Genomic DNA, 15,584 nt, shown 5'->3' on the forward strand with positions numbered 1-15,584 from the left:
TGCTCTGCTGAGTTTTGCTCTCTGTAGCTGTATGAATGGCAAACTACACTGTTTACCAGCGGCATAGGCACACTTTAAAATTTCTTCTGAAATTTTCGCTTTTCTAGTTAGTTTTTAATCTTTTAACTTTATGCATCAAGCATAAAGCACAAATTTGTTTAACATTTAAGCTGTAAAAAGAAGTTTTCTTCCACGCACAACGGACACTAATGTTTTTGTCACTTTTTATGGAATCAAACTCAAACTCAAAGTAAGGTCAGTACTTCCATGCTTTAAACGCTGCATGCTCATACTCTCTCCGCACTCGATATATTATCCATTGTTGATCTGCACACAGCTGTTGTCACTGAGAGCCAACTCTCGCAAGACACTCTCGCAAGAAAATCACGGCTTTAGTAACGCAGTAACGCAGCGTGCTTACGGGAAAGTAACAGTAATCTAATTAACGTTTTTGCAATAGTAATCCCTTACTTTACTCGTTACTTGAAAAAAGTAATCGGATTACAGTAACACGTTACTCTGATTAACAGTGCAGTGAATCCTGCTTGTGCCATGACATTCAGGACAAGCAGCATTCACTGACTTTCAGCTTGTTGTGTTTGTGGATATATGACTGACTTTAATTATCCATAAAATCATCAGATTCTCTGTAAGATTAAAGTCAAATATTTTAGCGTATATTTTAAAGTAAACCGAGTAAACACTGAAAGTACAAACATCACTAATGTCACATAACTTTGCCGACATGTGGCCAACAGTAATGTTTTAATGTTCTTCATTATTAAACATTTGCACATAAATAAGTGACATAATATTCAGTCCTGTACTTACTTTTGAAAGTTTACTCTTCGGCCGCTCCGTCACTGTGCCAGCGCTGATTGGTCAAGATGCAATGTCAGTGAGTGTGACGTAGGGTCATCTTCGCTGAGTGGAAGAATTCGGGAATGACGTAGCTCCACCGAAGTGCATGGCACTAACGCTGCGTTCCCGTTACCTTGAAAATTGTGTCACTACCGTTAGTTGGAGAAATGAGACAGAATGATTCGTTATTGTTCGTAGCAAAGCGGAGTTGTTCGTCCATTGCTAACAATACAGCGCACTGCCGTTAATTACAGTTAAAAGCTTGTTCACAGACAGCCTGGGCAGGGCACGTAGCATGACTTATTCACCGAGACATATCAACAGTCACTGTACAAATCATAAGTTGTACAGTGTTATGCTGTTTATATGCACTGCTGCAGCCTGGGATTAGAAAATCGGAGTTTGTTAGACTTCTCTCAATCTCACTTTTGGAGGGGTCGAGCTGAACTCGCGATTTCCGACTTTCCGCCCGAAAGGAACGCAACAGTCAAAAACAGTGGGTGGAGAAGTAGTTCTGACGTCAAACCCTGTTTAAAGGTTAACTAATTAATGTATCCCAGGTTCCGAAATACACCGAAAGTACCAACATCCTCAACATTTAAGCTAACATCATCAGAAGTTGAAGAATACGGAAATGGCTGCTGGAACATCTGCGTCGCTCTGCTGGTTGAGCTTTGTCGTCGCGTCTGTCTTTGCAGGTGAGATTTAAGATTTAAGAAATCTCTGAGATGAAGAAGATTAAAAAGCATCGAACTAGTTCATATAAAACTTCCCAAATAAGTATTTTCATAGTTATTCTGTGTGTTCGCGTGTGAATTCGATACGAGGCTGGGTGGAGTCTCCTTCACTTGAGATCCAGAGTGAGTGTTACACGATATAACAATGTGTGGGAGGGTTTTGGTGGGAGTTTCATCTTTTGTTTATCCAGAAACACCCCTATTTGAGAATGTGAGAGGGTAAACTGTAGCTAGCAAGGTGCTGTTCTTGTAGTACTTCTTAAAAAAATAAAAAATAAAAACACAAAAATACCACACCAACCTCTTCCCACTGGTGAGCAAATTCCAAAGCTTCCAAATTGTCCACCATCACAAAGATCAGTCTTATTTATGTGCTAAACCTGATTTGATGTTCTTTTTATGAAATTATGTTCGTTTCTCAAAAGGATCATCAAGATGTTTTTGTTGTTGTTGTTGTTTTTTGCCAAATGTGAGATGAGCCTTTGTTTTGTTTTTTGAACAGGAGTGCTTTTCCTTATTTCCCAGTCTCTTTCTTTTGCTGAATCATGAACTCTGAACTTAACTGAGGCAAATGAGGCCTGCAGTTTATAAGGTGTTGTTGTGGTTTTTTTTGTTTTGTTTTTTTGAGTAAGAGCATGATGTTTTTGCCTTTCGAAATTGTTAAGCATGCTTCACTTTTTCAGACACATTTTATTTAAGCAATTTCTTGATTCTGCTCTGGCAGCAATCAAGCCTGGGTGTGGATAGTGACACTGAACTCGACTTTCTAAAGAAAATGTGATTAATCACGTGGGCATTATTATTTATCTATTTTATCTATCTATGTTTATCTATCTAAAAGTAGAATGAAAGTCATTCAGCAGCCATACTAGGACTTAAAGATTTCCAGAGGTCATTTGGAAATAAAACCTGCATGTACAGGATATCTGGCCCCTCTTTGGCTTAACAAACCTTCATCACCAGTGAGAAACATATTTTTGTATATTGTCTGGTAAGTATTATTATTATGTGGTTTATGTATATTTTATTTTAAGTTGTATTATCTTTTTTGGAATGTAATGTACTGTGATGATGGTTAGAAAGTGTGTGTGTGTGGCTGCTGTAGATGTGAACAGTTGCACTTTAATGGCCTTTAACCTCTCTGCTCTGTGTTGTTTCCTCTTTCAGAGCAGTAAAACATCACAGCTGAGTCTGGACAGAATGTCATCCTGCCATGTCAAGTTCCAAACAACAACATCATTGTTGTCAAGTGGAGCAGAGCTGACCTGGGTAAAGATTATGTTCTTAATTACCGGGATGAACAGTTTGTTCCAGATGACCAGCATCTATCTTTTAAGAACCAGGTGGATCTACGGGACAGACAGATGAAGGATGGAGACGTGTCTTTGATTCTGAAGAATTTGACGATTAATGACACTGGAACATACAAGTGTCAAGTTGCCCAGAGAGAACAAAACAAGAGACCCAGTTTGAAGCCCATCAGCATCATCTACCTTCATGTTGATCTTCCAGGTGAGTGAGTAGAGTTGAGTGTGTGTGTGATCAGAGGTGAAGCTGCTTCCTGGTTGTTGATGTTTGTTTCTAAAGATGTTGTTGATGAGACTTTGTAGAAAGCAGCTGGTCTGAGTGATGTGATCAGAGTGCAGTAGATAATGTCTGACAGCAGTTTGAAGAGGAAATGGATTCTGTTCTGTTCTTCACTCATCACCTACCTGACAGCTGACACCTCACACCTGTTTCTCACCTGCAGGTAACACAAGAGGATCTGGAGTGGATGGATCTGTTGGGCTGAAAGTTTGTCTGACAGTTTTTAGCATGCTTCTACTTGTTGCTGTTGGTTTTGCAGTTTAGAGAATAACAGACACTTCCTGCTGATCAGCAGCTTGTTTTGAAATGTCCCAAAGATTTTAACGGATTGACTCTGAGTCTTCTGTCGAGGTTCCAACTTCTTGGTGTTGTCACTGAAAAGAATGACAGATATGAACAATGCTGACCATTCAATTTGTAGATTTTGATTTGATTTTAAATTTGTATCTGATTATCTCAAGAATGGATGAATGTCTTTATTTGCCAGTTGCAGTTGCCTGCAACGGAAATTGGACCTTGCCGACTGTCCATACAATACACAGACATCACATTGGGGAGACAGGTCAGACTAGGTGGCATAAAGAAAAAACTGTCAAATGTGTAACACAAAAGGGCAGATGAGGAGAAAAAAAGAAATTCTGCTCATACTGGTCCCCAAAAGGGAGTCAGCATGAGAAGAAAATCAAAAACTCCATAGCACAAAAAAGCACAGATAACTTCACACCTTAACACCATGAAAGACAGACAAGCAACAGGGCGGGAGTATGCCAATGTGCACAGCTGCATCTGGGATGCTGCGATCGCACATCCGAAGCTGAGCAGCTGTACACATCGGATGGGAGGCAACCATTGGAGGCGATTGGATACGGGTAAGGGACGGTGGTGATGAGTGTTATCAGTGTCAGTGTACATGTGTGTGTGCGTGTGGAAATGTGTGTCCTGAGTTCAGTCTGAGAGAGTGTCCTTTCGCCTAATTAGGCGAAGATCAACAGTCCGCAGCCTACGCAGGTGGCCTTGAGGGATCTGCCAAGAGAGTCAGTTAGTTCTTATTGTCGTGTCTCAGGAAGGAATTGTTGTTGTTCTCCTCGGCGTCACCCTTCAAGCGTTGTCAGTGTTGGTCTTCAAGTGTCCGGCTCGCGCTGTCATGAGGGAGGGGGGACAGCCGCATGAGAAATGTTGTTTTAGTACGAACAGACTGCATCTGAATTTACAGTTGTTCTTAATGTCCATCATGATGGCCATCACTGGTCCCAGGTTTATCAATCTTCCGTTGAAGGGATCTTTCTTTTGAACAGCTGTCACAGCTTGCTTCAGTTTCTTATAAGCCAGAGCCATAAGAAACTGGTCTTATCATGGTTCCGAATAGGTAGATGTCTTCAATGTCCTCAATAGACAGTCCCACCAAGCACACGACGCCCCACTTCTGCCACCCGTCCATCATGTATCCAGCAGGGAACGTCCCTCCAGGACACTCAGGCTCTCCCATATCCAGGCTTCTCGTCGAAAATAGAGTGTCATTGCATTAAGGGACCAGTTGATCAAATCCAGAGTTCTTCTTGAGATTTTAGAGAACAAGAAAAAGAATGAGAGGCTCTATCAGGGTTAGAGTCAGATGAGACCAGACAAGGACATAGAAGCTGGCAGGGGAGATAAGGAAAGGAGAGGGTGAAGGATGCATCCACCTCCACCGAAGGCTGAAGCAGTAAAAATAGATGAAGTTCTGTGGATTATAAATAATTTTCTGATGGTGTTCAAAATTGATTGGTCAGCTGAATAAAGTCTTTCAGGTTACTATTATTTTGTATTACGAAACCAAAGAAAGTTCCATGTAGCTTCAACGTCCAATGTTTCCTCACTTATCTATGAAACTTCAACTGTTTCTTTTAATGAACGAGACTCTTCACACTGTTATTGAATTTTAAACATTTCCAGAGCTTGTCAAATATTGTTGATTTGTTTTTTAGATTGTTTTTGTTCATTGTTGTTTTTTTCTTTTAAATGTATTAATTTTAGTTTTTCTCTGGGTATTTATTTTTCCAAAGATTTAAATCAGAGGCGTTTTGAACAAGTTGATGCAGATTTTGCCTGAATTGCAATCAGTCAAATGCAAAAGTAACAGTATGTAGGTTCTATGTGAATCAATAAAAACACTGTTACGTTGCCACTATGGCACACTCTGTTATCCATGTAACAAGCTTTAAAACTGAGAACAAACAATCACATTAGTTTGATGTGCTGTTTTATTCATTTACTTAGTGAGTGAAAGGTCATTGGTTCAGTTGCAGCTGTACAAAATGCTTTGGGGGTTGAGTCAGTCAATATCTGCCAATTGTTAGTAGGGAGCAGCTGAAAGTTCTTTACAGTTTGTATAAATGTGTAAATGTGGAAGCAATACCCCATCTAGGAAGTAATAGATAAATGCATGAAAATGTTGCAAGTTAATGTAAGACTGCACTGAACATACCACTGTGTACAGTTTTTGCCTTATAAATAAAAACTGAAAAATAACGAAGAGGCAAAGGAAATGCCTCTCAGATATGTTGTTGATGTTTGTCCACCAGAGGGCACTCTGCAACTTCCATGATGGCAACATGTTTAGAGCACCAAAAATGCAATCATCTGATATGAATGGAACGAGAGCGTAAACAATCCACAACCTGTGTGCAATAAAACAAGTTCATTGTCAAGCTGTCTCAGTAAATCTGCTTTGTGTTTTATTCAATTTTATTTTGCGTGAAAATGAAATGAAATGAAATACTGTCCGATATAACAGATTTTTAAATCACGTGTTAGTATTGGAATTGGTCTCGTATGAATCTGATTATAACATGGAATAAGCATTCCAAACATCCAAATAATGACATATAGCTAGCTTCTGTATTGCTATGATGTGCTGTTCTTTTTAATATTAATATTTAATATTCTTATCATCCACATAATAAACAGGATCACTAACAGATATACTAGCCTCTGTTGTACATAACACAGCATCGAGGGGTTGTTTGGAGAAACCGGTTACAGTGAAGAGTAACTGAGCATCGTTATGGAAAAAAACACCACGAAGCAGCTCTGAAATCTGAACCAACCTACTCTGCTTTGGTGAAATCATGTTCAAATTACTAACTAGTTGTTAGACGTTAGCATATTTCCTTATGCTGACAACAGTTAAAGCTTGATCACAGAGTTATTGTGCTAATTATTAAAATAAAGTATGTATAAAATATAAAGTTAACTTATCTTTTAAGGTTGACTTTGAGTTGATTTCATTATTAACACTGTCAGAATACAGTCCGTAGGCAGAAAGTACTTTTTTTTCTTCTGATGTGCTTATTTGAGTTGAAAATTGTATTTTAATTATTTTAAAGCATAATTAAGAGACATCTGAACACCCACAAAGTTCGGGCAATCTCTTTATTTTAAAACCAGTGACCACCCTTTTTATGAGTTAAGCATGTTAATATCAATCTCTGGAAGAATCAATGTCGACCTTCTTACATCCTCATTTTTATGTAAAGTCCAACATCTCCCTCTAGTGGCGATATATAAACCATGTATGAGGATGGTGTTAATGTTAAATGTGAATCATAGTGTTCCAGTCAGTCATCAGTGTGTCTCTGCACAGCTGTAATTAAAATGTGTTCAGAGGGCCTCAGTGTCTGAATGGTTCCAGTTCAGCTCCATAACAGCAGCGGGACTCCTCTGTGTGTGTGTGTGTGTGTGTGTGTGTGTGTGTGTGTGTCTGTGTGTCTGTGTGTCTGTGTGTCTGTGTGTCTGTGTGTCTGTGTGTGTGTGTGTGTGTGTGTGTGTGTGTGTGTGTGTGTGTGTGTGTGTGTGTGTGTGTCTGTGTTTCAGCTCATATCTGCCTCTCTCACTGAGGGGGACGTCCACTACATGGATTTGTTCATGAATCAAACTACAGATCACTGAGAGCAGAAAGTTTGTGAATAAACTTAGAAATGTCACTAAGTAGGACGAGCTTGATTGTCTCATATACCATAAAAAAATCCTAAAAAACAGCAATATTCTGGCAGCTTTTAAACATTAAATTAGGAACATTTTAATGTGATTAAACAATGAAATTACCTATAAACAAGGTCACTTAATGTGGAAATATGAATAATAATACTTAAATGTACAGAAATATACAGTTAACAGTTGGTTTAAATAATAATGGATTGCATTTATATGGCGCTTTTCGAGGCCCTCAAAGCATTTCACAATTCCACTATTCATTCACTCTCACATTCACACACTGGTGGAGGCAAGCTACAGTTGTGGCCACAGCAGACTGACAGAAGCGAGGCTGCCATATCGCACCATCGGCCCCTCTGACAATCACCAGTAGGCAGTAGGTGAAGTGTCTTGCCCAAGGACACAACGACCGAGACTGTCCGAGCCGGGACTCGAACCAGCAACCTTCTGATTACAAGGTGAACTGCCAACTCTTGAGCCACGATCTCCCTAAATAACAAAAAAATAATTATTTGATGTAAAAAAAAAAAGAATCATTTTATATATTTTTCCATAGCATTACATTTGAATGTAACATTTAAATCTTTCAAATAACAAATATATGTGAAATTATGATACATTTGTGAATGTATTTTAACAATCTGATTACCCATATGTACAGACAAATGCAGTTAAAAAACAAGAAAATTATGTTTTATTACAATTACTGTGATTTTACGTTAATTTACATTTGAAATGTAAAATCACAGTCTATTTAATGTAAATTTAATGATATTCTAGAAAAACAGTACAGAACTGTGAAATACACTGTAAAATACTTTTATATTGCATTTTTTTACAGTGTAGAAAAATCATCCTCTGGATTCAAATTACATGTAAATGTCTCAGTTTAACCTTAAATGACATCGAAACAGTGTTATTATTTTCTCAAACTTAGACACTACAATGGGCTTGTAATTGGCAGTAACATACAAACATGTTCATAGCCATGTGCACGTATGTGTTACATTTAAAGTACTATACAATAACAGGGGCACTGGAGCGTGACTGTCTGTATGTTTTAGATCATCTTTACTGAACGTCATTAGCTCTGAACTTTGTACTAACAGAGGAAGAAACCGACTCACAGGAAGAGGGCGGGCTTTACTTGGTGTCAGTGAGAGAAATGAAAAAAAGCTCAAATGAGTGAGAAGGACGATGAAGGAAACATCTGTGCTGTGTCTGCTCTGTAAGTAGAATCTCTGTGTTTGTTTGAATTCTTGTACTTTGACTGTCTGCTCTCTTGATAACTGATGATGGAGGAGAAGACATGAAAAACAATCAGGCTGAATTCAAGTTCAAAACACCACGAGGACCAACTGCAGGTCTGAACTGACTCTTTATCTTTGCTCAGGAGTCGAGGAAACACAGCAGGCAGTGAAAAGATCAAATCATTCACTCATTATATCAACACAGCTGCACAGTGTAACAGTAATATTTATATTTAATGCATATTCTTCTTTATATCTCCACAGTGCAGTAAGTGCACCTAAAGTAACAACGATGGTTTAAAGAGCTCTTTTGATAAAAAGGAGCCGAGACTGTTTAAAATTGCTTTCCTCCAACAGAAAACTTGGTCTAAAACGTTAAAACATGTTGACTTATTGTTTGAGATTAATCTGAAATTATTATTACTATTTCATTTTCCGTGTTAACCCTGGATTGGACTGGTGGCCTGTCACATTTATATGTTGCTGCTCAGCAGTGAAAGCTGTGCTCGAAAGTTTCCTCACACAAAAGATGGAAAATGAGTTAAAAAGACAGATGATGCTCTTTCTTGTTTTTCAATCTTAAACACTTTATTTAGACTTTAAAACATGTTGCATCTAATAGAAAATGAGCAGATATATCAGGGAGACGAGTTTGTGTGTTTGTCAGCTGTTTGTGTGGAGTTTTTCTTTATGTTCACCTCAAATCAACCTGAGTGTCATTTCTCTTTAGTTCTGATCTCACTGCTGAGCTGCACAACAAACCAAGGTCAGTAACCTTCTTCTGTCACAGTTAAACCTGAGAAATGCTCACTGATATGACCTGATTGGGTTCATGCTTCAGAATGTAGAATAAAGAGATCATCAGTTTTTCATTGTAACCCTCACAGCTCGTCTGACTGTGAGTCCCAGCAGCTCTCAGTTCTTTGAAGGAGACTTTGTGTCTCTGAGCTGTGAGGAGGACGACAGCTCTGCTGAATGGACTCTGAGGAGAAACACAAGCAAACAACAGAGGACTCAGTGTGGAGATGGGTGGGGAATACCAGATGACTCTTCCTGTAACATCAGTTATATCGTTGAACGAGACAGTGGAGTTTACTGGTGTGAGTCCAGAGAGGGTCCCATCAGTAACATGGTTAACCTGACAGTCACTGGTAAGCTGAGTGTGTGGAGTTAGTGTTGATGAAGCTGTGTGTAAATGGATGAAAGGATGAAATGCTGTAGTTTGTCTCTGTGTTGAGGTGGATCAGTGATCCTGCAGAGTCCTGTCCTCCCTGTGATGGAGGGAGATGACGTCACTCTGCTCTGTAAAACAAAGACCACTCCCTCCAACCTCCCAGCTGCTTTCTATAAAGATGGCTCCCTCATCAGGAAGCAGCCTACAGGTCACATGACCATCCAGCATGTTTCCAGGTCTGATGAAGGCCTCTACAAGTGTGACATCAGCGGTCATGGAGAGTCTCCATCCAGCTGGATCACTGTCACAGGTGACACACTCACCTGTCTGTGTTTCTGCAGCTTTCAACATTCACAATGTGACGACAACTTAATGACTGTGTTTGCTTTATTTTAGGGGAAGACACCACCACACCTCCACCTACATCCATCAGTCTCTCCTCCTCTTCTCTCTCTGTTGTCATGTGTTGGATCAGTCTGTGTTGTGGTTTTACTGGTGTTACTGGTTCTGCTGGTGAGACGATGTGTTCACAGGAAACCTGAAGGTGAGACTCAGACTTCCTGATCTTTCATGTCTGAGTTTGTTTAGTAGAATAAAGTTCACATTCATTATGATCACAGTAACAACTTTCTTAAATATAATTTCTGTTTAGATATTTAATATATATCGTTGTTCATGTTGGATCATTTCAGCAGATCAAGAAGAAACTGGAGAAGATGACATCATCACTCATGTCATGTACAGTTTCATCAAATCATCAACAACAGCCAGTCAGACAAAGCAGAGGTGATGTTGTGTTTTCCTAATGTTGTTATCCTGCGAGGACATTTGAAGATCAGGGGTTCCATTATGCGTATCTATATTTTTTCATTATTGATTGATACTGAAAGTTAAACACAATCATCATTTGGGGATACTTTGAGTTCAACAGATTTTCTGGGATCATGTTAGCAGCACCTTTCCCTTTATGTCTCCTCAGCAGGAAGTGAAGCAAAAGGATCTCAATCGCCTTCCTAAGATACAGTAAAGCAACTCCAGTCCTCTAAAGTTTCTCTCCTTTGGCTTTTAGATGCATTCTTGGTCCGAATGATTATCTCACTTGTTATTAGTTTGCCAAAACTGATGGCATGCTAAAAAAGGGGGACTCAACTATTTGAATCAACTGTATTGGATGATGTGATGGGATGCATCTAAAAAGTAAAAACAACCAGTTGGGAAACATGTGACCTTGGCTCATGTTAGTTTTAGCTCATTTGTTACTATGTAAAAAGGTACAACATGATGGCTGCTAAAATGTTTGTTTTATTTTTAAATGGACATTTATGCAGCGTAGCACTGAGGGCACATATGTAGTTTAATTATACATTTGTTTTCTTTGATTATAATTTGATAATTTAGATGTAACCGTGTGTGTTTAACTCTGTACTTACTCTGAGTGTTGTTCACTGTGAGCTGGACTGTGTGTTTGTGGTCTGTGTTTAACTGAAGCTAACAGCTCTGCTGTCGTCCAGCATCCTGTTTCTGATAGAAAGAAAACACTTCAGCTGCAGGTGCTTCAACACTGCAGGTGTTTATTTTAAACACAGGAAGAAACATGGAGACATCATTTAGAAAAGCATCTAAACTCAGCACACAGGCCATCAGTTCATTTAAAGAGAAAATTATATTGAGAAATTATTTTAATATTATTCATTTTTTTCTTTAAATTCACCATTTTTATATATAATTAGCTGAAATTAAAATTTTAAATTCTATCTATGTGTCTCTACTGAGATGCTGAATCTATAAAGTTTACATATTTATAAATTTATAGTTTCTGTAACATGTGTGCTGGTTTGTCTAATAATAGTGTTCATGCTGTGAGAACATGTTTGCTTTCTGCTCTGTGGTGAAGTGTTTAAAGAAATGGCAGCTTTGTGGTCGTCTGACTTCTTTATCACAGAAACACCTCCAAGTTCTCTGTCAGAGTTTCACAGCAGAGATGTGAAGATGAGAACATTTTAAAAAGCTGCTGTAGTTTATTAAAATGATCTCTTCATGAAGGTAACAATAAAAGATAAATAAATCAGATTTTTACAGCCATATTGCTAAGCTGATGAAAATTTTGACTAAATCCTGTTTGGTTGAACTGATACACTCCTCTCTTCACTGCAGAAAACAAACAAAAAAAACATTAAAACACAGAAACAGCAGCAGCATCGTTTAGTGTTGGAGAGAAGAGTTTCTGTCTTTATCCTCTAAATTACCCAGAAACCAACTGACAACTGATGAAAAAAAAAACATTGTTATTTTTCATATTTTGTACTTTATTAAATAAAACATCCAAATTTATCTTGAATCTTTTCTTTCTTCTTCTGCCGTGAAACATTCATAGCGTCACACTCAATGTTTCAGATGAAACTGAGCTGAAGTGATTTAGTGTCTGAAACTACAAACCGATGAACTGGACTTGCTTCAGGTTCCCAAACTCATCCTGCTAAACTTCTTAGTGAAGTTAAAATGCATCTGAATCACATTTAATGTATGCTCCCATCTACTGGTGAAACTGGGTATTACAGCACAGCTGATAAGGGGGCTTAGGGTTTAAAGTCCTGTTTGTGGCACATTAGTATATGTGAGGGGCAAACTCCTCAAGATGGGTGGTGACCATGGTGACCAATTAGAAGTTGGCCATCTTGGATACAACTTTTGTTTTTTCAATAGGAAGAGGGCCATGTGACACATCAAACTTATTGGTAATGTCACAAGAAAAACAATGTGCAAAGATTTGCACAAGTGTTTAAAAAACTAAAGATAAAATAATAAACAAATAATGAGTCTCTAAAAAGTGTGATGGTGGTACAGCCACAAAAAAAAACTGGGCTGTATTTCGGTGTCAGCTGTTTTATGTACAGCTCTAATCTTTGTGACATCAGTGCCCACAGCAATTCCTCATTAACCACATTCTCTTTAATCCACTTTTGATCACCTCTGAGTACAAACTTACCAAACAAGTATCACATATTCAAAGTAACAGACATTTGACACTAACATTTGGCATTTAACACAGGTGAGGAGGCTGGAACCAGTTCAAGCTGTCAGTGCCTAAATTATTAAAAAGTTTTAATATACATTTTTGAACAAAAAACAAAAAACAAGTGAAATATCCTGATTGAACCATAAGCTGTGAGAGGCACAAATCACCACTGCACTAAAGAGTGATGGATATAATTATTGATGGGGTTAATAATGAGATATAATCAATGTCAAACTGACCCAGGAACATCATTGCTGTACCTCAAAAAATGATTTTCTTCTTTAGTTTTTCTCACACTGAGGCGACAGCAGAGACAGAAATATGCCAGCAAGACCAGGAGGGCAAATGAGAAATGAGGTGCAAAAATAGTGGAAGCATTAAATGTTCACTCCCTTGTACAATTGCAAGTGAAAGGAAGAAGAGCAATTTGCTTATCAAATCAGTACCAGGAAACACTGTGAAACCATCACTCAAAAGAAAATAAACTTGTTTTCAAGGGATTTTTATTCATGTAGAGTCAGACTGTGGTGAGAGGAGATACTGAGGCTGCAGCAGCGTCCCCTGCTGGGATTGATAAGTGTGACAAAAAACCCCCCACCAGTGATACCTCTGTGTTACAATGTCAATGTGGCATATGTGGCAAAAACAAGTTGGAGCATATGACAGCATATTTTTATTTGCTTTCTCAACAACATTTGCTCTAAAAAGCCCTTAAAAGATCTGTGTTATCAGCCATGTGGATGTGGAGAAGTGACTCTAACTCACCTCGTTAAGTCTTCACCTCAGAATACTCTTAAAATCAAAATCAATAATTTAACTTTCTGATTAATTATTGGATGCTGAGCAGCTCTGTGTATGCAGGTGAAACTGCTTCAGCAGTGAGTGTTTGTCACTGGTACAGACTGACTATATGTGTTGTGTGTCCGATCATAGTGACAAGAGACAACAGCAATACACACAGTGCTGGGGGTGTGGTGACAGAGAGCTCTGGAGCTTTGATGTTAAAAAGGGAAAATTCAACAACACCACCGAAGGAATTTTGTCCAGGGAATATTTACCAACCAGCTAACAGTCATTCAGGCAGCAGAGCGAGAGAGAAGCTTTAATGTCTGTGTGTTTGTTTTTGCTAACACTTAACTTCTCTTGTCTTCTCTTGAGCTTCATCACATTTATCCTGGATTTGAAAACTTTTTGCCAGCAGCCAGCCAGTGAGTCTCTGTTTGTTCTGTCTGCACACTCTTTGTGAGCAATCACGAGTTGATCAACCAAAACTAAACATGCGGTAAATCTCTGCGTCTTGAAGATTTCCATCTTTATCTGAGGTCATGGTATCATCATGTTGCCTAGCAATGTTGCAAAATGACCTTTTTCCTGTATACAACCTCATGAAGGCACCAAACAAATTCACTTGACAAAACAGCCCATCATTCACATCCATAAAAGTTGAATTATGCATGATATCATAATGTGCGGCCTAGCAACCACCTATCAATGGACTAAAATGACCCATGTCTTTGAATCATGACCTACAGCAGGAACAGGCCAAACCCTGCTGCAGCATGGTCACATGTGAATTAAAAATAAATAGATGAGTATTTAAATGCTGCAAACCCTTCTCTGCCATTTTTCACACGTTTTTTGTTGTTTCACTGAGTGTTTAACAGTCAGTCTCACGTTTCCTGTGTTCGATTGAACACTGTTACAAAGTGACATTTGATTCTTCTTGTTTGAGGATTTCACATTTTTCTAAGTGTACCTGAATCTTTTTAGTTTCATTTCCATCTCTTGTTTTGATTAAAGTCTGGTCTGATTTTCTGTATATTTCCAAAGTGAAGCAAAACATATTTATTCCAGAGTACAGTGAACATATTTAATAAACACAGTCAGAAATAAAACGTATTTTCTGTTTGAAGTCTGTAACTGCACTCATTAAAACGACTAAGTTCAGTCATTCATTTAATTTAGAAAAGAAAGAAATTATCAGCATATTACAATTTGTAGACAGCTAAAAATGTAAAAGTTATTTGAATCTAACACTGACTTCATGATATCACAGTGTGCAACAACAATATGAGGAATAATCATTATCATCGTTCCAGTTGCTGATCAGCACCATGGACAGCAACCACAGTCAGAGTTCCTGAAGTCACCTAAATTTAAGTTGAACTTTGAACTCACACCATCTTCTTCAAGCAGGCTAACACAAAGCCAACACAGATGTAACCTCAGTGAAGAAACATGAAGACAGCTGTAATGTCTGTGAGCATGGAACAAAAGTAAGAAGTCCACTATTCTCATGTGTACTCGCTCTCTGCTAGTGCTGCAGCATTTGGCATCAGTCAGATATGTAAGTAAGTAATTACAGGGTCAGTATCAGAGAATTGGATATATTTCAGAGAGCTGAAATATAAATGAAAAGCACTTTTGTTCATTTACAGCAGTGAAATATTTCCACACCATGTTCCACTTTCTCACTGGCTGTAGCTTCCATGTGCCCACTGAGTCACGTGATGAGGGGAGGAGCAGAAGGACCAAAGAGTGCATGCCTGACATTTAACAAAATTACTTATTATTTTTCATTGTTTAAGCATTAATAAAAAACACATTGAGGTTTTAATTTGGTATTGGTCAGTGTAGATGAGGGTGTGAGTCATGAGGGTAAAATAATCTAACCAACTGTAGCGTCAGGCTGAAACAAGTGAAGAGGTTCAGAAAAATTTCTGATTCCACTTCATGTATTCAAGGTTCTGGTGAGCTCCATATTTGTATTGTTGGCTGGGAGATTTTGTACACAGTTCATATTGTAGTTGGGAAAGATATGTCCTCAGTGAAAGTGTTCAAATATGATGAAAATATCTTCACTGACCTAAACTGGTGTCGAGATAAATGCCCAAAACTGGATGGAGCGCTCATGTACAGTGTAATGTATGTGTGTAAAATAAACAAGCTTACCTGGATTAACTCATTATTTTACTAATGTTTTTGGT

At 38.3% G+C, this 15,584-nt stretch overlaps 1 long non-coding RNA gene across 1 annotated transcript; it reads left to right on the forward strand.

Moving 5' to 3' along the window:
• The first annotated feature begins 8,286 nt into the window (after positions 1 to 8,286).
• LOC134623699 (uncharacterized) lies at positions 8,287 to 9,385 on the forward strand. Its single transcript, XR_010093436.1, has 3 exons — positions 8,287 to 8,385; positions 9,138 to 9,173; positions 9,295 to 9,385. It is a non-coding gene; the product is annotated as an uncharacterized LOC134623699 (long non-coding RNA).
• The last annotated feature ends 6,199 nt before the right edge of the window (positions 9,386 to 15,584 follow it).

This window comes from Pelmatolapia mariae, unplaced genomic scaffold, assembly GCF_036321145.2.
Source record: "Pelmatolapia mariae isolate MD_Pm_ZW unplaced genomic scaffold, Pm_UMD_F_2 NODE_ptg000840l+_length_33792_cov_1, whole genome shotgun sequence".
Classification (NCBI taxonomy): domain Eukaryota; kingdom Metazoa; phylum Chordata; class Actinopteri; order Cichliformes; family Cichlidae; genus Pelmatolapia; species Pelmatolapia mariae.